This window comes from Penaeus vannamei, chromosome 38, assembly GCF_042767895.1.
Source record: "Penaeus vannamei isolate JL-2024 chromosome 38, ASM4276789v1, whole genome shotgun sequence".
NCBI lineage: Eukaryota > Metazoa > Arthropoda > Malacostraca > Decapoda > Penaeidae > Penaeus > Penaeus vannamei.
Window position 1 is genome coordinate 21474724 of NC_091586.1, and position 22500 is coordinate 21497223.

At 42.0% G+C, this 22500-nt stretch overlaps 1 protein-coding gene across 1 annotated transcript in view; it reads left to right on the forward strand.

The window, feature by feature from the left end:
• Window positions 1–22500, forward strand: part of LOC113818980 (homeobox protein SIX3) — a 40779-nt gene that overhangs the window by 17646 nt on the left and 633 nt on the right. The gene's annotated exons all lie outside the window — the stretch shown is intronic.

Sequence of the window (22500 nt, forward strand, 5' to 3'; positions counted from 1 at the left end):
ATCATTATAATCATTATCATCATCATCACTATCATCACCACCACCACTATAATTGATATCACCATCACCATCATCATAACCATTACTATCATGCTGCCATGATATAAAGATGAAGATACCAATCCCCATCTTCACCATCACCATCTTCATCACCATCACCATCATCCTATCCATTAAGTCATCATCATCACCACCATCATCACTATCATCATCACCACCATCACTATCATCATCACCATCATCACCATCTTCATCACCATCATCCTAGCCATTAAGTCATCATCATCACCACCATCATCACTATCATCACCACCATCACTATCATCATCATCATCACCATCACCATCATCCTAGCCATTAAGTCATCACCATCACCACCATCATCACTATCATCATCACCACCATCACTATCATCATCACCATCACCATCACCATCACCATCATCCTCTCCATTAAGTCTTTCACGCCCTCCATTATCTCCCACCCAATGCGTCCTTATCTCCCTCAAAATACTCTGGATAATAACAAATCTTTGATCCCATTTTGACTGGCTTGATAAGGTGGTCTTTATGCAAAACACTTTTATCTTCAATTTCATGGCGTTGATTTTATTCTCGTGATTCTGCATATTCGAGATAAGACGGATTGTGGGATTTGTTTTTGTTTCTTGTTTGGTGTATTGTTTTTGTTGATGTTGTTGATGTTGTGGTTGTTAATTTTGTTGTTGCTTTATTAATGTTATTGTTATTGTTATCATTATCATTATCGTTATCGTTATCGTTATCATTATCATTATCATTATTATTATCATCATCATCATCATCATCATCATCATCATCATCATTACCATCACCACCACCACCACCACCACCATCATTATCACCACATCATCATCACAATAATTACCTGTACCATCATCATCATCATAATCATCACCATTCTAATCACACTATCTCTCTCCACTTACACACAAATCCCATCCTCTCTCTCCCTCACACACAAACACATTCCAAACCATCCTTTGTGGTTATTTGTCGTCCTCTCGCCAATATGTCTCCTATCCTTTCGTAAATAAATCGAAGCGATAAGAGACACTCCAAACGAAGCAGTAAAAGGCAAGATTCGAAGCCCCACCGTCGGAGTCTCGAGACGCGTGTTCGAATCGCCGGGCGGGGATTCGAGACGCGTTCGAATCGCCTGGTCGAATTCTTGGCGCGTTGTCCAAACAAACGCCATGAATACCTCGCTTATCCGGACACTGAACTGGAGTCTTTGATGCCCAAGTCGATGATATATATACGGGGGATTCTCGACAGCGTTCTCTGGCGTTTTGACATGCTCATTTTTCTTTATTTTATTTATTTATTTATTTTTTGTTTTCTTGTTCCTTATATTTTAATCGATTCATTTATTATTTTTTTCCTTTGCCTTCTTTGCGTTGATGAGTTGTATTTTTTTACTTTATTTTTTGGTTTTCTTTGTTCGTTTTTTTTCTGAAGTGTATGGAAATCTTTTTTTCTTTTTTCTCTTACTCTCTTCTGTTCTTCTTTTTCCTTATTGTTGTGCCTTCTTTCTAACTCCCTCTCACTCCGGACTCCACTTCTTTCCTACATTTCCTTCCTTTACGCACTCCCTCCCTCCATTGTTTTCTTATCTCCCTCCTTCTTCCTTTTACTCCCTCCTCTTATTCCTTTTCTTCTTCTCTCTATTCTAATTCTCTTTGTTTCTTCCTTCTTCCTTCCTTTAACTCCTTCCTACTCTTTTCCTTCTCGTTACGTCCCTACCCTCTTCCTCCTTCCTTTTTACTCTATCACTTTCTTCTTTTCCTCCCCCTTCTCACCCCATTCACTCCCTCTCTTCCTCTTTTTTTAACTCCCTTCCCCTCTTGCTCTCTCTTCCTCTTCACTCCCTCACTCCTTCTTCTTTCCTCCTCGCCTCCTCACTCCCTCTTTCTCCCGTTTACTCCCTCCCTTCCCCTGACTCCCAACTTACGCCTCTCCTTACTCCAACTCCCATCCCTTTCCCCTCCCTCCTCTCCCTTCCCTTCCCTTCCTCTCCTACTTCCTCCTCGCTCCCTTACTCCCTCCTCCTCTTCCCATTCACTCCCTCCCTTCCCCTCACGCCCAATCCTCGCATTCTCCTTACTCCCTCATTTTCACTCCTTCCTTCCCCTCGCTCCCAACCCTCACTCCCTCCTCACTCTTTCCTCTTCACTCTCCCATTCCCTCCTCCTCCCTTCCCCTCACTCCCTCCTCACTCTTCCCTCTTCACTCCCTCATTCCCTCCTCCTCCCATCCCCTCCCTCCCAACCCTCAGTCCCTCCTCACTCCTTCCTCTTCACTCCCTCGCTCCCTCCTCCTCCCTTCCCCTCAGTCCCTCCTCACTCCTTCCTCTTCACTCCCAACCCTCACTCCCTCCTCACTCTTTCCTCTTCACTCCCTCCTCCTCCCTTCCCCTCACTCCCAACCCTCACTCCCTCCTCCCTCCTCCTCCTCCCTTCCCCTCACTCCCTCCTTACTCCTTCCTCTTCACTCCCTTACTCCTTTCTCTTCACTCCCTCCTCCCTCCCAACCCTCCCTCGCCTCCTCCTCCCTTCCCCTCCCTCACTCCCTCCTCCTCCCTCCTCCTCCTCCCTTCCCCTCACTCCCTCCTTACTCCTTCCTCCTCCCTTCCCCTCACTCCCTCCTCACTCCTTCCTCTTCACTCCCAACCCTCACTCCCTCTTCACTCCTTCCTCTTCACTCCCTCACTCCCTCCTCCTCCCTTCCCATCAGTCCCTCCTTACTCCTTCCTCTTCACTCCCTCCTCCCTCGCTCCCTCCTCCTCCTCCCCCCCCTCCCTCCCAACCCTCCCTCGCCTCCCCTCTTTCTCGGGAGTGAAAAAAAGGGGGAACGAGAGAGCGATAAGTCATCCAACCCGAGGGACTTTGGAGTCACTGGTAATGGTCTCGTTATAAACCCTTTGTATCCCCTTCGTTATAACTGGTGGATTTTTTTTTTACTTTTTTTTTTTTTTTTGTTTCGTTTTATTTGATTTGATTTGATTTTTTTTTTTTTTTTTTTTTTTTTTTTTTTTTTGTCGTGGGTTATGTTTGATTGATCGTTTTGTGTTTGTTATTTTTTTCTTATGATTATTGGGTTTCTGTTGTAAATTGTTTTTTATTTGTTTATTTCCTTATTTCTGTTACATATATATATATCTATATCTACCTATCTCTTCTTATAGTTGTTCTTCTGTTCTTTAAAAGGCGTTTCGTTTCTTTTCATAACTTATTCCTAAAAACGATTTTTTTCTAATTTTTCGCCGTTGTTTTCTGATTATGTCTCTTCTTTTTTATATTTCTCTTTTATTTTTCTTTAGTGACTTTCTTACTTCCCTCATTCCCCCCATTCATCTCTTTCATTCAATCATCTCCCCTTAATTCTCACACGAAGTACATGACCCTCATTACCCTAAGAAAATCCTCATACTTTCTCCTCATCTTAAGATCCTTTGGACTCATCTCCTCTTTACTCAAGATGCCTCTTGGCGGCGGCGGAGGAAGAGGGAAGGAGTCTGTCTGTCTGTCTGTCTCGAGAGTGAAGGATCTCTGTCTGTCTATCTGTCTAGAGAGTCTAAGGATGTCTGTTTCGAGAGTTTAAGGATGACTGTCTGTCTATCTGTCTGATTCGTGAGTTTAAGGATGTCTGTCTGTCTGTCTGTCTGTCTGAAGAGTTTAAAGATTTCTGTCTGTCTATCTCTCTGTCTGAAGAGTTTAAGGATGTCTGTCTGTCTGTCGTGAGAGTTAAGGATGTCTGTCTCGAGAGTTAATGTCTGTCCTTTGAGTTTAAGGATGATGGGCTGTCTGTCTGTGGCGTAACTTTGAGGATGTCTGTCTGTCTACCTGTCTAGAGAGTTTAAGGATTTCTGTCTGTCTATCTGTCTGTCTCGGGAGTTTAAGGATATCTGCCTGATTTTTTTTTTTTTTTTTTTTTTTTTTTTTTTTGAGAATGCCGTCAATCTGTGCCACAAGGAGGCCGCAGTGTCTGTCTGTGTCATGAGTCGAAATAGACTGTCTAGCTGTCTAGCCAAGCGTTTAAAAGAGGACTCTTGAAGTATATTAAGACACTTACTGAGGAAATGTTTATCTTATCGGTCGAGTTCGCTATGTCCTTGCGTTTATTTGCATCTCTGTTTTTTTTCTTATTATTGGTTATTCATTATTATTACTGTTGTTATATTATTGTCATTATTAGTGTGTTCATCATTCGGAGCAACAGGAGTGTTAACAGTATAATGATAATTATTATAGTTGTTGTTGTTATTGTTATTGTTGTTGTTTCTGTTGTTGTCATAACCATTATCATCATTATTATTATTATCATTATCATTATTGTTATTATCATGATCATTATTATTATTATCATTATCATTATTATTATTATCACTATTATTGTTGTCATCATTATTATCATCATTATCATTAGTATTATAATTTTCTTTTAATTGTTTTGTTATCGAATTTGGAATAGCTGAGGATACTCCTGAATAATTGCGACTTAGTAATATTTGTCACGTAATATTCACGAGTAAATCAGGTTGATGTTACGTAATCTTTTCTAAACAATATAATCTAAAATTTATACATTCTCTTCCACTCTACATTTTCTTTTGATGCAACTGTAAAAAAAAAGAAGAAAAATACTCGCAAAACCCTTCATCTATTCCTCGACCCCTCAAAAAATGGGAGAAAAAAAAGCGAAAATAAGTATGTAGCGATCTTAAATTCTCCTTTTATTTTTTCAAAGAATTCGCTAACGCAATCAAATGCCGAAAAAAATGTTACCATATGTCTGCCTGGGTGGCGGCGGCGGCGAAACCTCCGTGCCATAAGTACGTTAGTCACAATTTTCATGTGGAAACGTTTGGGCCGTGGTCGCGGGCTTGTCATTAAGATGTGGCAACACTGCGTTCTTGCGAGAGACCGCGAGACTAATGCGTCATGTATATATTTTGTTTTTTTTTTTCTCTCTCTCTCTTTTAATCTTTTCTGTTCTTTTGTTTTTATGTGGGGCGTTTTAATTTGTATTATTTCTTTCTCTTAAGGGATGTATACTGTTTAAGTTTGATTCTATTTTTTTTCAAATTATTCTTTCACTTTCTTTTTAGTTCTCCCTTGTTTTTTTTTCTCTCCTTTTGCGAGTTGCTTTTTGTATATTCTGTATTATTATTTACACTAGTTGCTTTCTTCGTATTCCTAATGTGTATCCATAAATATTTATACTTATTCTCCATCTTTCGTTTTTATCATTATTATCCCTTATCTCCCTTTCATTATGTTCTATTCTTATTCAAATTATCTTTTTCTTGCGTCCATAAAAGCATCGGTGTTTATTCTTAGTGTCTAAATGTGTTTATCTTTCATTCTTTTGTTCTTTGTGAATGGAAATCGGGACATGATAAATGGGCTTTGAGAAAGACGATACGCATAATTTTGGCGCGCTTTTTGAAATTCCGTTATTTTTCTTCTTTTGTTTTTTTTCTGATTAACAAGGCGGATTATGTGGTTGTTATTTTTGTTTGTTTGTTTTGTTTTCTTAAGTAGATATCGCGGAATGTTTTGTTAAATGATGAAGATGTCTGAGTTTTTTTTTTTTTTTTGCCTAATTAGGTAAACAAAATGGCATCGCATACTGGAATTCGTCTCAAATAGAAAGATGTAGAATTATAACGATTCAAAAGAGACATGAAAGGATAATGATGATGATGGGGAGGAGGAGGACGATGACGATAATGAGGAGGAGGAGGAAGAGGATAATGAGGAAGAGGAGGAGGAGAAAGAGGATAATGATGATGATGATGATGATGATGATGATGATGATGATAATGATGCCGAGGATGACGACTATGAACATGAAGATGATGATGATGACGATGATGAGAAGGATAATGATGATAACAAAAACACTATTAGTTGTTCCCGTCATGGGTGGATGGCTCATATATCATTTTCTACCATAAATCTTTCCACCATGAGTCACTCCGCCATGATGTCAAACCGACCGCAACGATTCCTCGACTTCGCTCGCCGAAAAGTAAATATATGTACATAACGAATCCCTCTCCCTTCCTGTCCCCTGTTTCTCCCTTCCTCCCTTCCCTCTCTCCCTCCTTCCCCCGTTCCTTTCCTCCCTTCCCTCTCCCTTCCTGTCCCCTGTTTCTCCCTTCCTCCCTTCCCTCTCCCTCCTTCCCCCTATTCCCATTCCTCCTTTCCTATTTCTCCCTTCCTCCCTCCCTTCTTTCTCCCTTCTCTCTTTCCTTCCTTCCCCCTATTCCCTTTCCTCCCTCCTCTCTCCCTCCTTCCCTCTTTCTCCTTTCCTCCCTTCCTGTCCCCTCTTTTTCCTTTCCTCCCTTCCCTCTTTCTCCCTTCCTCCCTCCCCTCTCCCTCCTTCTCCCTATTCCCTTTCCTCCATCCCTCTCCCTTCTTTTCATTATTCTTTCTCCCTCCCCTCTCCCTCCTTCCCTCTTTATCCCTCCCCTCTCCCTCCTTCCCTCTTTATCCCTCCCCTCTCCCTCCTTCCCTCTTTCTCCCTTCCTCCCTCCCTCCCTCCCCTCTTCCTTCTTTTCCTTATTCTCTTTCTCCCTCCCCTTTCCCTTCTTCCTCCTATTCCCTTTCTCTCTTTTTCTTTCATCTCCCCCTCTCTTCCCCTCTCCCTTCTTCCCTCTACTCCCTTTCTCTCTTTTTATTTCTTCCCTCCCTCTTTTCCCTTCTCTTCCTCTCTACCCCCTGTTTTTTATCCCCCTCACTCTACTTCCTCCCTCCTTCTCTCCCTCATTTTCTCTTCCTGATCCTTCTTTCCCCCTGCTTCCCCTCTCCCTTTCTCCCTCCCTCCCTCCTGCTTTCCTTCCTCCCTCCCTTCCCACCTTCCCTTCTACATCCCTCCCCCTTTTCCCTCCCCCTCCTACCTCCACTCCCACCTCCCCAACCTCCCCCTCCCTCCCTCCCTCTATCTCTCCCCCTCCTCCCCTCCCTCCCTCCCTCTATCCCTCGCCTTCCCACCTCCCTTCCCTCCCTCCTTCTCTCTATCCTTTCCCTTCCCCTTCCCACCTCCCTTCCCTCACTCCTTCCCTCTATCCCTCGCCTTCCCACCTCCCTTCCCTCCCTCCATCCATCCCTCCCCACCTTCCCTTCCCTCCCCTCCGCTTCCCACCTCCCTCCTCTCCCCTCCCTTTCCCTTCCCCTCCTACCTCCCCTCCCTCCCCTCCCTCCCCTCCCTCACATGTGCATCTCGAGCTCACTCACGGCGCTGGTACTCCCGGCCTCAAATTACTCCGGAGTGCGAATGATTAATTGCCTCGGGAGTAAATTAACAAGCGACAACGGACGGATTCGGACGTGAGAAACTCCCTCCCTCCTCCTCCTCCTCCTCCTCCCGGTTTTTGGGGGGTTGGGGGTGTAGGGGGTGTAGGGGGGATTGGGGTGGGAGGAGGGGGATGGGGGAGGGGTGTAGGGTTTTTTGGGGGGGCTGCAGGGGGAATGGGGGTGTAGGGGGATGGAGGAGGGGAGTAAGGGAAGGAATGGAGGTGGGGGTGGGGGTGGGAAAGGGAAGGAGGTGGGAGTGGGGAGGGATGGGGAGGAAAAGGGAGGGATGGGGAGGGAGCAGGTTGGAGAGGAAAGGGAAGTAGGGGTAGGGGAGGGGAAGGGAGGGAGGATAGGAATGGGGAGGAGGTAGGGTGAGGGGAAGGAAGAAGGGAAGGGAGGTAGGGTGATAGGGGATGGGGAGGGAAAGGGAGGTAGGGTGAGGGGGGAGGGAGGGGTGGGAGTGGAAGGGGAAGAAGAGGGGAAAGGAAGGGAAAAAGGGTGGAAGTAGGGATTAGAGGACAAGGGGAAGGATGAGGGAAGAGCGGAAGAAGAAAGAGAAGAGGGGAATGGTGGAGAGCGAAGAAGAAGGAAATGTAGAGAGAAGAGGACGGACGTGAAGATAGAAAGAATGAAAGGGTGAAGAGTGGGAATGGAATGGAGCCGGAAGAAAAAAAAAGAATATAGGAAAGAAAGAAGTAAACGCATTAAATCAAAGAACCCAAAAATAGGGAAAAAAAAAATATTCACAGAAAACGGGAAAAGGGGAATGACAGGGGAAACTCAACAAGAATATAAAAAGCTCTCCAACAGGGATATTACAACACACTTACATGAATAAACAACCGCACAGACACAGAAACACCCACATAGCCTTGCTTCCTACCCACTCCAAAGGCGGATACATATATAGACACAGAATGTAATGACACAAAATCACACATGATCTTTACATAGCCATTTTGTGGACAAAGAAAATGTTTTATGATTATGCGTAATGACAATGTATCCGATTCGGATAAAAATAGAGACTGCATTAGGAACAGCGGGGTTTTTATTTAAGGAATAATGTCGATTTGTGATTTGTAATGCGAGTGCGTGTGCTGTAAATGTGGCTTTTTATGTTGCGTTCGGGGTTTTGTTGTTTTGTTGTTGTTCGCGTTGGGCGGTGTGTTTCACGCGTTCGTGAAATTCCTTACGGTGTTGTTTGTTTCGATTGGTTGTTTTGATATTGTTTTGCTGTTGTTTTTGGTTGTTTTGTTATTTTGATTATTGTTTCGTTATTTTCGGTTGTGTTTGGTTGTTGTTTTTTGGGGGGTGTTTTGTTGTTCTTAGTTGTTGTTGCTTTTGGTTGTTTTGTTGGTGCATTTATTATTTTGTTGTTGTTTTGATTGTTGTACTTATTGTTTTGTTGTTGTTTTGGTTGTTTTGTTGGTTGTTTTGCTGATGCAATTGATTGTTTTGTTGTTGTTTTGATTGTTGTATTTGTTGTTTTTGTTTTGGATGTTTTGTTGGTTTTGTTGTTGCATTTGATTGTTTTGTTGTTGATTTGGTTGTTCTTTTTGTTGTTTTTTGTTATTAATTTTGGCTGTTGTTTTGTTGTTGTTTTGGTTGTTGTTTTATTGTTCCTTTTGCTGCTGTTGTTTTTGTATCGATAGCATTGTCACGAACATTAGGGAAAATGATAACGAAAACAAATAAATAGATAAAAGAAAAGAGAAATGTTGAAGACTCTTATGCTAGGTCAGAGGCTCGCGAGAGAGGCAATGACACTCCGGTATTGATCAGATTGCAAGCGCGACGGAGAGACACGACAAGAGACAAGAGTTCGCAACATGGATAGACCTTGCAGCGGGCATCGTCTCTCCCTCTTTGGGGTTGTTATATTGGGTTTGTTTGTTTAGGTTTGTTTAGGTTTTTTTTTTGGGGGGGAGGGGTTGTTTGTTTGGTTTGGTTTGTCTTTTTTGGTTGGTTGTTTTTTCTGTGTGTGTTTTGTCGGTCTTTCTGTTTTTTTTTTCTTTTTTCTTTTCTTTTTATTTTTTTTTTCTTTCTCCCTCTCTCTGACTCTCCTCTCTCCCTTTCTTCCTCTCTCCCTTTCGTCCTCTCCTCCCCCTCTCCCTCTTTCTCCTCCCCCCTCCCTCTCCTCCTTCTCTCCTCCCCCTCTCCCTCTCTCTCCTCCCCCTCTCCCTCACCCCTTCCCCCCCTCTCCTCTCTCTTCTTCTCCCCCCTCTCTCTCTCCCCTTACCCCCTTCACCTCCCCACCTCTCTCCCCCCCTCTCCTTCTCTCCCCTCCCCCCCTCTCTCTCTCTCCCTCTCCTCTCTCTCCCTCTCCCCTTCCCCCCCACTCTCCCCCTCTCCTTCTCTCCCCCTCTCCTCTCTCTCCCCCCCTCCTCTCTCACCCTCTCCCCCTCTCCCAAAGCTTCAAAAGGCCTCTCGGGGACGGCAACTCCGCGGCAACTCCGCCAGAACACGAGCCTGATTTATTGGCTCGCCGGACACCGATCCCGTTTGCACCCGTGATGTATTGGCAATTACATTATTCTCCTGTTGCTGTGATGGATGTCCTTGTTCTGAGGGGGAGGGAGGGGGGAGGGGGGAAGGGGAGGGGAAGGGGGCGTAAGGGGAGGGGAGGGGAGGGGGTAGGGGGGCTAAAGAGGTGTTTAGAGGTGGAAGAGAAGAAGGAAAGAGGAAGGAGAGAAATGGGGAGGGGGGCGGAGGAGAAGAAAGGATAAAAAAGAGGGAGAGGAGAAAAAAGGGGGAAAGGGGGGGAGCGGAGAGCTCGGGGACGTAAGGCAAGGGGCTAAAGAGGTGTTCAGAGATGGAAGAGAAGAAGAAGTAGAAGAAAGGAGAAAGGAGAAACAAGGGGAGGGAGTGGGGGAGGAGAAAGGGGGAAAAAAGAGGGGAGCGGAGAAGAAAGGATAAAAAGGGAGAAGAAGGAGAAGAAAGGAGAAAGGAGGAAAATGGGGGAGCGGAGAAGAAGAAAGGATAAAAAATGGGGAGCGGAGAGCTCGGGGACGAAAGGCGAGGGGCGAGAGGTAAAGAGGTGTTTAGAGATGGAAGAGAAGAAGAAAGGGGAAAAAAGGGGGGAGCGGAGAAGAAGAAAGGAGGAAAAGGGGGTGGGGAGCGAAGGAGAAGAAGGAAGGAGAAAAAAGGGGGGAGAAGGGATTGGAACGCATACGCACATGTGTGTGTGTGTGTGTGTGTGTGTACGTGTGAATATGCAGTATATAAAGACAGATAGATTAAGACGACACGTAGATAAGCCGATGTAGATAATAGATAATGTAGATGTAGATGTAGATAATCTCGAAGTGACGTCATTGTTATGTTTCTATCAGCCTGTGATTCAAATTCCTCATGATATCAAACCCAATTAAAAATTTCTGCCCATTTAGGTGATGACTTCATTATGGAATTGTATTATTCTGAATTAATTGATGTAGAATAATTCTTTTTTGCTAAAGAGTAGATCGCTTTTTTTGCAGTAATTGAAGCAATATGCACTTACGGTATAAAATTCAAATAACTATCTAAAGTGACGATATAAAGTGTTGGAAATAGAAAGAAATTGATGATATATGTCTCTTTTAATTGCATGTTTTTGGTATTTTAAAATCCTCTATATTCTTAAATCATTGTCGTTTTTATATCGTGCACCATTTTTCAAATAAGGATTTTTATATTTTCCCCACTAGTTTCAAATGTTTTTTTTTTTCTTCTATATGACACATTTTCAACGTTATTTTTTTATTTTTTTATTTTTTAGTTTTTTGTCTATCTCCTATTTTATCCCTGTTTGCTATTTCCCAATCCCCACTGATTTTAACTGTTTATTTTTTTTTATTCTATACGACACATTTTCAGCGTTAATTTTTTGGTTTTGTTTTTTTTCTATCTCCTATTTTATCCCTGTTTGCTCTTTCCCAATCTTCTCTGCCTCTTCTCTTCTCTTCTCCCTTGCCACATAATCAGGCAGAGTCGTTGTAAGTCATATTTTGTTGTTTATAACGACCTTTTTTTGAAGACTCGGAGATGTGTAGCTTATTTTGTGTGTTTTTGTTTTTTTTCGTCTATTTGTCTTTTTTGTATTTGGTTCTGTTTGTTTACATGTTTATTTGTTTGATTTATTTCGTTCGTCTTTTATGGAAGGACTTTAGGGAAAGGAAGATTGGGATTCGAGACGCAAATGTATATTTTTAAAATGATGAGCAGAATTTGAATTCCGTTTATAAAATGTGATTTAAAAATGTGATCGTCAATGAATGCATTTATATTTCGCATATCAAACAGCATATCAACGAGTATGTATATCCTAAAAAGATAATAATTTTCACAACAGATAAAGCCCGTATCGCATTTCACTCGACGGAAGATATATCTCGAAGAAAAAGCACCGTTTTTATATCAATTTCCTTCTGGCAGTTTTCCCTCGCACTAAAACTCGGCCTCCAGGGCTAGCGGCCGCGTTCGAACGCCTTCGTTTCCCGCCACCGGCACGGACTTGAGCCTCGGCCACGCGCACCCTCCCCCCCTCCTTCGATTCCTTCCCAGCGCCATCGAACTGCACACCGAAATTAAAACTCTCGACGCACACTTCCACCCTTGTAAGACTCAATTCAGAATGCTTTAGAGTGACAAGATAAGAATGCTCCTCTCGACCCGAGTATTCGGAGAGTGCTGGCCACCGCCCTGGGTACCTTCCCGCTCTCCTTTGGCGGGTAGTGAAGTATCAGGTTCCCCCTCTTATGACTTGCTGTTACTTTAATTAAAACACGAGTAAGCTGAGCTCGTCTCCAGCTCCCCCCCCCCCCCCCCCCCCACACGCTTGAGAGAGAGAGAGAGAGAGCTCTTGTTTGTAAATTATTGTCAGAGCTCTAAAGGACATTTTCGTCTTAGGAGTTTTTATTATTTTTATAATTTCCGTGGTCGTATTTTTTTCTTTTTTCTTTTTTTTTTCTCTTTTTTTTTGAGTGGGATAATGTAATTTTTTTCATAATCATTTCATGTAGAGCAAAAAGATAGATTTAGATATAGATGCAAATACAGATATAAATCTACATAGATATACTTTAGATAGATAGATAAGTGGACACACTGACAGCCAAACATACGAATAGACAAATGAATAGACAGACGGATAGACACAAAGCCAGACAGAAAAACGATAGACTGATATAGACGTGTACATACCTATACACACAACACATTCTCTTTACACATAAATATGTGTCGATACATAAACAAATACAACGCAATATCGACCTCATTCAAACTAGATGGTTTATTTAATTAACGTTTAATTGGATATCAGAGCCTTATCTCTTACACAAACAACTACAGATTATCTTTAATGATGAAGTGAAATGGTCGCTTGATGTAAAATATATCACCGACTTCACGCAAAAGAGATCCGTGTTAAAGTGGATATAAATAGGTTGTTAAAATGAAACGCGGATATAGTTATTTTGGGGAATAGTATATATATATATATATATATATATATATATATATATATATATATATATATATATATATATGTATATATATATATATATATATATATATATATATATATATACATATATATATATACATATATATATATATATATGTATATGTATATATATATATATATATGTGTGTGTGTGTGTGTGTGTGTGTGTGTGTGTGTGTGTGTGTGTGTGTGTGTGTGTGTGTGTGTACGTATGTATGTATGTATGTATATATATATATATATATATATATATATATATATATATATATATATATATACGGAATTTTAAGCGTTCAAAAAGGCTTTAGTTATCATTATTCTTGCCTCTCAAAGCGAAGGGGGAGGGGACCTACAGAGGAGAGGGGAAAGAAAGGGAGGAAGAACGGGGTGGGAGGGGAAGGGTAGAGGGGGGAGGGAGGGGAAGACGAAGGGAAGGGGGGAACCTACAGAGGAGAGGGAAAAGGAAGGGGAAGAGAGGAGAGGGAGGGGGGAAGGAGAGGGGGAAAGGAGGGGAAGACGAAGGGAAGGGGAACCTACAAAGGAGAGGAAATTGGAAGGGGAGGAGAAGAGAGGAGAGGGATGGGGGAAGGAGGGGAGCACAAAGGGAAGGGGGTGGAACCTACAGTGGAGAGGGGAAAGGAGAGTAGGGGTCACAGAGGGGAGAAGAGGAGGAATGATCCTAGAGGAGAGAGAGAGAGAGGAAGAGGAGAGTATCTAGAAGAGGTGAAAGAGGAGGAATTAGTATCTAGAAAAGGAGGGAGAGAAAAATAGTATCCAGAAAAGACCCCTCAGGGAAGAGGAGAACCTAGAGGAAACCTAAAGAGGGGAAAATAGTATCTAGAAAAAAAAAATCCAAAAAGGGAATGGAAAAAGAGTACAGAAAGGACCATGAATGTAAAAAAAAATAATATTTAAATGAATCCTAGAGGTAAAATTAATATTTATATAAAAGGACATACGAGAAAAAATAAGTATCTAGACAGGGTCCTAGACATGAGCAGGAGGCAGTACATTGAAGAGGAACCTAGAGAGGGGTATGAGGGGAGGAGGAGGAGGAGGAGCAAGAAGACTAGGGGGAGAGGGGAGGAGGAGGAAGGGAACTAGGAAGAGAAGGAGAGGAGGGCGAGAGGAAGGAGTACATTGAAAAGGAACCTAGAGTGGACCCTAAGGAGGGGTACGAGGGGAGGAGGAGGAGAAGGAGAGGAGGAGGAAGGGGACTTGGAGGAGAAGGAGAGGGAGAGAGGGGAGGAGAAGGAAGAGGACTAGGAGGAGGAGGGAGGGGAAGAGGGAGAGAGGGGAGAAGGAGGAAGAAGACGGAGGAGGAGAAGGAGAGGGAGAGAGGGGAGAAGGAGGAAGAAGACGGGGGAGGAGAGGGACGAAGGTGGAGAAGGAGAGGGAGAGAGGGGAGGAGAAGGAAGAGGACTAGGAAGAGAAGGAGAGCGGGAGAGGGGAGAAGGAGGAAGAAGACGGAGGAGAGGAGGAGAAGGAAGAGGACTCGGAGGAGGAGGGGAGGAGGAGAAGGAGAGGGAGGAGAAGGAAGAGGACTAGGAGGAGAGGGAGAAAGAGAGGGGCGAGGGGGCGAGGGGGTGGCGTGAGGGGTCGTGACATGTGTTGTGGCATAGCATAACACGCGGCGGATAAGGTAACAACCCTGATAAATCATCGGTAGCCCTGAAAAGAGCGCCCTGGATTTGGCCTTTTCGAATTCCTGGCCCTGTTGTTTTTTTTTCTTTTTTTTTTTTCTTTTCCTTCTTTTGTTGTTTTTTTCTTTTATTTTCTTGTTTTTTTTTCTTTTATTTTCTTGTTTTTTTCTTTTATTTTCTTGTTTTTTTCTTTTATTTTACTCTTTTCTTTTCTTTTCTTGTTTTTTTCTCTTTTTTCCTGTTTTCTTGTTGTTTTTCTTTTATTGTTTTTTTTCTTTTTTCCTGTTTTTTGCTTTATTTTTCTTTTTTTTTTCTTCTTTTTTTTCTTTCTTTCTTTCTTTCTTTACTGGCCTGGAATCACGCTTTCGAATTCCTGTCCCTGTTTTATTTTTTTTCTATTTTCTTTCTTTCTTTCTTTTATCACGCTTTCGGAATAATGAATGTGATAAGAGATTCTAATAAGGTTACAAAAATGAATGAGGAAGGAGAGAATATGAATTGATATTAATAGTTTTGATAGTAAAATTGTTGATGATAATGATGCTGATCATATGATATGATAAGAATGATAATGATAGCAGTAATGATAGTAATATTGATAACACAAATAATATAAAACTGATGATGATAATTACACGACTACTTCTACTACTTGTAATAATGATGATAATAATAATGATAATATTGATAATGATAATAATAATGATAATAATAATAATGATAATAATAATAATAATAATAATAATGATAATAATAAAAGAATAGTAATGATAATAATGATGATGATAATGATAATAACAATAATAGTGATAGTAATAATAATGATAATAATAGATAGCAAAAGCACTAATAATGGTGATAATAACGCCAGTAAATTAACAAGCAATAAAACGTCATTCAACCCAGCCTCATTATTTCCAATCCTTCCTCATCTATTACTCTGGCGCCAAAGTTAACCACACGTACATTATGTATTCAGGCAAAAAAAAAAAAAAAAAAAAAAAAAAAAAAAAAAAAAAATCTGGCATAACTCTCAAATTTCTTTAAGGCATTTCCGTTTTGTTGGGAATTAATGTTTTCTTTGGGGGTTTATTAATAAGTATGATTTATTTTTTTTTCTATCTTTCGTGTTTTTTTGTGTGTTTGTGTATTTGAAATTATAGATAATTGCTTGTATGTAGGTTTATGTATTTGTCGGTCTGTCTGTCTGTCTCTCTTTCTTTCTTTCTTTCTTTCTTTCTCTCTTTCTTTCTTTCTTTCTTTCTTTCTTTCTTTCTTTCTTTCTTCCTTTCTTTCTCTCTCTCTCTCTCTCTCTCTCTCTCTCTCTCTCTCTCTCTCTCTCTCTCTCTCTCTCTCTCTCTCTCTCTCTCTCTCTCTCTCTCTCTCTTTCTCTTTTTCTCCCTCTCTTTCTCTCTCTCTCTTTCTCTCTCTCTCTTTCTCTCTCTCTCTATCTCTCTCTCTTTCTCTCTCTCTCTTTCTCTATCTCTCGTTATGTCTTTCTCTCTCTCTCTTTCTCTCCCTCTCTCTTAATATCGTGCTATCTTGAGATCCTAATCTATCTATTTCATCTAATATATTTATCTATCTATTGATCTGCGTATGTATGTATGTATGTATCTGTAATCTAATTGTCTCCCTGTGTATCTGTTTTTATACATTTTTCATCTATCTCTCTATCCATCTGCTTCTCTCCCCCTTTTTTGTATTCCTTTATCTCTGTTTATTTCATGTAGACAGAAGAATAATTGCAAAAAAATATGTAGTTAGTCACATCGATGAACAGAGATAAGCGAAACAGAGACAGACACATATGCAAATTGACACACGAACGAAATAGATGCGAAGAGTCTGCACATGTATCTTAATGTGTCATTAACACGTCCGTATCTCACTCTTCCCACTTTATCTCCGCCCTTATCTCTCCCCCCCTTTATCTCCGCCTTTATCTCTTCCCCCTTTATATCCGCCTTTATCTCTTCCCCCCCTTTATCTCCGCCCTTATCTCTTCCCCCCTTTATCTCCGCCCTTATCTCTTTCCCCTTTATCTCCGCCCTTATCTCTTCCCCCCTTTATCTCCGCCCTTATCTCTTCCCTCCTTTATCTCCGCCCTTATCTCTTCCCCCCTTTCTCGGCGCCACGTGCATGCGAGACGCGGCAACAGGAAGGGCTAAATACTTACTGTTTCCTTACGACCGTGTTCAAAGAATCCCGAACAGGAAACTCGCCCGACACTTGTGGTGACTTGCGGTGACTGAGTGTGGTGTGAAGGTTTATGGTGTCGGAAAACATCATCCCCTTAGGTGGACCCCCTTAGGCACACACCCTCGTCAAGGGGTTGGGGTCCCTTTGGGGGGGGGGGGGTTGCGTCGGGGATCTTGTAGGGAAGATGTCTCTGGATAAGGGAGTTTTTTTTTGAGTTCATGTATTTTTTTTGTTTTGTTGTTTGTTTTTTGTTTTGTTTTTTTATTTTTTGTTTAGTTAATGTGTTTGTTGTTTTGTTTTGTTTTGATTTGTTGTTTGTTTTTTGTTTTGTTTTTGTTGTTTTTGTGTGTGTTTGATGTGTTTCTATCTTTTTTTTTTTTTTCTTTTTTTTGTGTGTTTGATGTGTTTCCTTCATTTATTGTTATTGTTAGTCTTGCTGTCGATGTTGGTTTTGTTGTTTAAATTGTGTTTTTTTATTGTTGTTATTCTTTTAAGTTCGTTGATTTGCATATGATTCTAGTAGATAGCTTTTTAACAGACTTGATTTTTTGTCATTGTTAGTCTTGTTGATGTGTTTATTCTTTAGTTTTTTTAAGCTCGTTGGTTTTGCCTATGATTCTAGTAATTTCTTTAGCATTTATTATAAAATAAATCAAATACACCAATCCTAAATTCCTCTCGAATCACAAATAAAACCCATACACTCTTCTCTGGCTTAAAAAAAAGAAAAAAAAAACGGAAAGCGGGCCACACAAGGACAAGAAGGAAAGGGAAGCGAAGGGAAAGGAAAAAGGGAAAAACCGAGGGAGAGAAACCGGCGCGAACTTAGACCTCGGTGCCAGTGTCGAACAGGTGGCACCAGAGCCCCGAACTTCATGCTAGGCGGGAAGGAGTCGAACATAAGGGTGGTTTTTGGGTTAGTTTGTATGTATTGTTGGGCTTATGCGCCTGCTTATTATATTATGTTTTATGGACGGGCAGATAGATTGGTGGATAGATAGGCAAATAGATGGATAGATGTCTTAAGGCAAATAGATGGATAGATGTGTTAAGGCAAATAGATGGATAGATGTGTTAGGGTGAGCTTGCCTGTGTGTGCGTGTGCGTATTTGTGTGTGTTTATGTATGTTTAGAAGCATGTGTGCGTGTTTATATGTGATTATAAGCGTGTGTGCGTGCTTGTGTATGCGTGTGTGTGCCATTGGGTTTAGAAGCACATGTGTGTGTTTGCGTCTGCGTGAATTTGCAAGCGCGTAAATGCATGCATAAATCACAAACTTCAAAAAGATTTTTCTCACCCAAACACAAGCTACAGAACAAACAGCAAGAGAACAGATAGCAAATAAGGGCATTAAGGCTCATATTAGGATGCCACAGAACAATTTCTCCAGAGTGCGGTTTCGCGGCAGGGCACAAAAAACCGGGCCAGTGCCAGGGTAAAGCGGGGAGGGGGAGGGGGGGGGAGGGAGTGCCACAGGGGTCGGCCATATATCAGCTCAGATGGTGCGTGAGTGCCGCTGTCATGGGGTAGGAGAGGGAGGGGGTGGGAGGGAGGGTTGGGGGTAGGGTAGCAGTGTGGGGGAGGGGGGAGGTGGGGTTAGAGGTGAGGGTTGAGGAATGGGGGAGGGGGTTTAAGGGTGGTCGTGGAGGGGGGTTGGGTAAGGGTGTTAGGTGGGTGAGGGGGTTAGAGTGAGGGGGAGGAGGGTAGAAAGTCGAGGTTGGGTAAGGGTGTTAGGTGGGTAGGGGGGTTGGGTAGAGTGAGGGGAAAGTGAGGGTAGAATGTCGGGGGGTAAGGATGGGGAAGGGGAAGGGGAGGGGGCACGCACGCACCACTTATGCGAGTGTATCCAAAGCTAGCTATTATTGCGAACCGAGTCTGTTTGTAGAAAGGGTGCTTGCCTGCTTGCGTGAGGCCGAACACCGCCTCGCCTTGCTGTGCCTGTGTGCAACGATTCGTAAAATGCAACGAAGTGGACGAAGGACGACGTGCTTGAGATCCTGCTTGCGATAGAGTGCTTGCTTGCTTGCTCCTGATGAGTGCCTATGCGCAGAGGAAGAAATAAAAGAAATGTGCATAAAACAGCGACTGTTGATTATAGAATGACCCCCTTGTCGGAGGATTAATACTTTTCGAGTCTTATTGCTTGCTTGCTTGCGATGCTATCTTACGGAGATTTAAATGGTGTTACATCTCTTTATTCAGTCTGTGAGTAAGGGACAGAGAATGCGCGATTCGCTATTATCCAACAAGCGAACCAGGGAAGCAAACTCCCCCCCCCCCCCCCCGATGATCACTATATTATGCAAACTGTCGGCTTTATCATCTGTCATAACAACGTTGCAAGATACCGGCTTCGGCTTGGTCGTAGAGCCTGCCTATTTTACATAACATCGTCCAAGATAAATGGTCTTTAATCTCTCGCTCTCTCTCTCTTATTTAGGGTTCACGAGGATAATACTGATAATAACAAAAACATCCGAGGCCTTTTGGGGTCATAAACGAATCAAAACAAATGCTATCTATAAACTCCTCAATTGGGCGACGAAACGGGATTCAATGCGGAGTGAAGCCGCGTTCGAATCCACGCCTCGCGAACGCATACGGACGCACGCTCATGGCCGCCAACGCACGTATGTAAACAAAAAACACGTGAGGGAACAAAAACTATGTAAATGAGTTGGTTCAAGACTTAGAGAAGGGGGAAGAAGGGGAAAGGGAGAAGAAAAAAAAGGAGAAAGGGGTATAGAAAAAAAAGAAAAGGACAAGAGAACGAGACAGAAAATAGCGGGGAAAAAATAAAGAATTTTAGACGATTAGTACATTTTTCTTAAAGTTCTCACGAAAGATAATAGTGATAAATGTGATACAAAAAATACTAAACTAAGACCCAAGGAAGGAATAGTGTAACACAAGGAAATAAAAGAGAATTTAAAGGGAAAACGAGAAGGGACAAGGAAGGCAATAAAGAGGGAAACGGAGGCATTTACTAACAGGTGCAAAGGGCAATTAGTGGTCGATGAGTGAGAGAACGAACACATGTTAGTTAAACTCATTAAAAAAAACTCCACATTCGGAATGGAGGAGTAAACGAAAAATGATGAATGAGGAGACGAAGGAAGAGAGGAAACGAATACGAAAATTGAGTAGATATAAATTTTGATAGCTGTAAGGGAAGGGAAAAGGAGAAGGATAAAGCTTAGAACAAGGAGAGGGGATAAGGGGAATAAACAGGGAGGAAGAAAAAAGAGGTGAAAAGAGGAGACGGGAGGGGGGAGGAGAGTAGAGTGGGGAAAGGAAGAGAGAAGAGGGAGGAAAGGAAGAAACGAGAGAAGAGGAGGGAAAGGAGGAGAGAAGAGGAGGGAAAGGAAGAGAGAAGAGGGGGAATAGTAGAAGAGAAGAGGGTGAAAAAGTAGAAATGATGAAGAGGGGGAAAAGTAAAAGAGCAGAGAGAGAGAGAGAGAGAAAGGAAGAACGGAGAGAGGAGGAAAAGAGGAGAGGATAAGAGGGGAAAGAAGGGGGGGGGGAGAAGGACCGTCGCCTCCGGGCTGACGGATGTCCCCTACACTCAGTTTACATGTAAGTGGCCGAAGTTTGAGCTGTCGCTGACCTTTTTGTGGTTGACCCCGGACGTTCTGGGTCACCCGCGGCTTGATCTCGGCATTTTCCAATTTCTTCGGGTCACATGTGTTATCAGGTCACAGCGGGATGAGGCGCCGCGGGTTCAATGGGTTTACAAAAAGAAAATAATTGTGTGCGTGTGTGAGTGTAATATATATATATATATATATATATATATATATATATATATATATATATATATATATATATATATATATGTGTGTGTGTGTGTGTGTGTGTGTGCGTGTGTGTGTGTGTGTGTGTGTATTTATGTTTATACACACATTATCATTATTATTATTATGATTATGATTATCATTATAATTATCATTATTATTATTATGGTTATTATTACTATTATTACTATTATTATCATTATCATTATTCTCTTCATCTTCCTCCTTTTCTTCCTCTTCCTACTTTTATTCATCTTCCTCCTCCTCCTTCTTCTCCCCCTCCCCCTCCTTCGCCTCCCCTCCTCCTAATTATTATCATCGTCATTTTCATCTTCATCTTCTTCTTCTTCATCTTTTTCTTCTTCTTCTTCTTCATATTCATATTCATCATCATCATCATCACCATCACCATCATCACCACCATCATCATCATTATCATCATCATCACCATCATCATCATCATCTCTCTGTTTTTCCTTTTCCTCCTCTCACATTTCTATTTCTGCTTTTAGAACAAGTGCATCCTTGTGTCGCGTGAAATTGGGTGGTCCTTCTTTTAGTGCTTGAGAAATTAATTGGATTGTCAAATGAGAAAATATTTCCATGATTTATGGATCGTAAGTTTAAGTGTTCAGAAGTGCGTTGGATTTATAATATTTGCTTTGATGCAAGTTAAAATAAAAGTGAAGAAAAGTTGCGAGGCTTCCATCAGTATAATTATATGTCGTGTGATCTAAAAGACAGTTTTAAAGTGCATTTTTATAAATATCCAAAGCACGTCTTTGCTTAAACAACCGAGCCGCAATTTCCCCCTTAAGTAAACTGTATTTTTCTTTCGCGATGGAAAAAAATATACAAATCTATGTCTCAAAGTATAAATAAAAAAGTTATTCCACTTGTAGTCTCCCGTGACCGGCCTCTATGACGTAAATTAGTTATGTGGCTGGGGCAGAGACCAAGTTAATTAGTTATTGGAGGCTAAACTCACAGATTTATGTCGGGTCTCGTTAACCGCGCTGCCTCGATGGTAACCCAACCCGACACCCGACTCCCCCTTCGCAGCTCGCGCCTCCCGGTCACCGCATTGACTCTGACTTCGGCTTCGATTGTCATGGACGTGATCGGCATTTTTGGGTGTAAGAGCTTCATTTATTGTCGTATTTATGCTGGTGTTTGATAATTGATTTTGAAAACTATTGTTGGTTGATACGAATGTGTCTGATTTAAAGAGTCGGAATCTTTTAGAGATCATTAGCGAAAAATACGAAACAAAGGAGAATGGAAGGAGAAAAAATGTCCGCTCACAAGGTAACATTCCAATCTCATTTATGAACCTACAACGAACCATTCGAATGCGAACCGCGGGTGTAAAAGGGAACCTCGGGGTGACAGAGGGGATGCCAGGTTCGCCCAGGGAATGAGACACCGTCACTTTATTACCCTTAGATCCACCGTGCAAAGGGGGACGAGATGGCACTCCTGCTCCTATGGAGAAATACGTGGAAGTGTTGCCGCGCTGTCTCCTCCCTCCGGCGCCGCCATTGTTTTCTGGGCTCGTCTTATTCGCACAACAAGCGGCTGGTCTTATTCGTACATCATGCGGCTCGTCTTATTCGTACATCATGCGGCTCGTCTTATTCGTACATCAGGCGAGGGCTCGTCTTATTCGCACTGCGGACGTTAGACAGTTACCCGTCGGTCTTATTCGTACATCAAGCGGCTTGTCTTATTCGTACATCAGGCGGTTCGTCTTATTCGCACTGCGGACATTTTTTTCTGACATTTCTAGCTATTACGATTCATGTCTTTGTCTCTTCTTTTCCTTAGTGTTTTCCTTTTTACCATTTTTTCTGGCTTAATTTTTCATCCCATGTGTTTGCTATTTGGTTATTATTATACTTGTGTTGTAATTTGTGTTGAGGTGGTAAGGAGGGGTATCCCAGGCATGTTTATGTGTTTATTGCAAAGGCATACAACCTGGAAGTAATTTCATGGCAATGGCACCAAGAAGTGAAAGCATACGCGCT